Here is a 1,163-nt window from a genome sequence, read left to right as displayed (position 1 = left end):
ACTGCCACCTTTGGTCCTTCTCTTTGTTGGCTTGACTGTGGCTTTACCGTCTTTAATTTGTTGGCAAAAGATTTAGGGCAATCTCTGAAGAGGTGATTTAATTCTCCACAGAGATTACATTTCCTGCCATTTGGACACTCTCCAAAAGTTTGCCCAATTTCTCTGCTCTTCCCACATAACACCTTGGTACAAGCCTCAACCAGGTGCCCATGCTCACCACACTTGCGGCAGAACTTGGGCTGCCCCTGGTAGTGGATGTAACCTCGGTTTTCAAGGTGGCCAGAGTGTCGCCCACCCGCTGCACTGAGCACTCTTCAGCCCTTTTAAATGGTATAACTTTGCACTCCCGCACGCTCCAGCAAGCACCATTCAAGCAACAACTTTGCATTCCAGCTTCGAACATCGGCACAGTCGCAACAAGTAAGGCGACTCTACTCAGAGAAGTCACTCTGCACAGTAAGAAGATTTCTTTTGCACAGACAGAAAGGGCTTCACCCGCAAAGGTAAAGCCTGCCAAAAATAGAAACAACTCATTAGTGCTGCTCTCCACAGAAATCTTTAGTAAAAGGCGAAAGACTTGTACGTCATGAAGAGAAACCAGAGTACGATTATCCGTCACTGCGGGAGCAGGGCATCAGGCTAGTTGGCATAGCCACCTTCCCCATGGTGAGCTTTGCTTGGTTGAGACGCTTGCCCCCCCCCCCCCCCCCCCCCCCCCCCCCCCCCTTGCTCCTCGGCTGACCAACCAGGAACAATCGGGCCCTATTCGATGGCTGCCTTGTCTTTTACTCTGTGCAAAAGACAAGGCAGCAACAAAAACACCACGAGAATCCCGTATTGAGGCTTTGTTCTCATCGCTCATTCGGTGTCGCGTTTCTTTCAAGCAATTCTCCCGGTTAGCCCACACTCGGCTCGCTCCCATAGCCGTGTTAAAGTCTACTTCGCATTCACTCTCTTTTCTCAGCAGACTCTTGGGATTTTATCTATAAAATGAATTCCTTCACTCAAACTATGTGAAAACTGCTTTGTCCTTAATATTTACCATGTCTAGAAAGATTTAAACAAAAAAAACAACGTTGTACTTTGCAGTAAAAGAAAGAGAAAATCTAAAGTTTCAGGAATCCGAGAATAAGCTTACTTTCATGAGTTCTTCACGATTTCGG

The 1,163-nt window shown here is 47.3% G+C and overlaps 1 non-coding gene across 1 annotated transcript; it reads right to left on the bottom strand.

Annotated features, from left to right (window-relative positions):
• Positions 1-492: 492 nt before the first annotated feature.
• On the bottom strand, positions 493-606 carry LOC140286183 (U5 spliceosomal RNA). The gene has a single exon (XR_011911062.1). It is a non-coding gene; the product is annotated as a U5 spliceosomal RNA (small nuclear RNA).
• Between the last annotated feature and the right edge of the window lie 557 nt (positions 607-1,163).

This window comes from Leuresthes tenuis, unplaced genomic scaffold, assembly GCF_036924035.1.
Source record: "Leuresthes tenuis unplaced genomic scaffold, fLeuTen1.0.hap1 SCAF_75, whole genome shotgun sequence".
NCBI lineage: Eukaryota > Metazoa > Chordata > Actinopteri > Atheriniformes > Atherinopsidae > Leuresthes > Leuresthes tenuis.
Note: the sequence above shows the minus strand (reverse complement) of the source record. Positions and strands in the feature narration are given on the sequence as shown.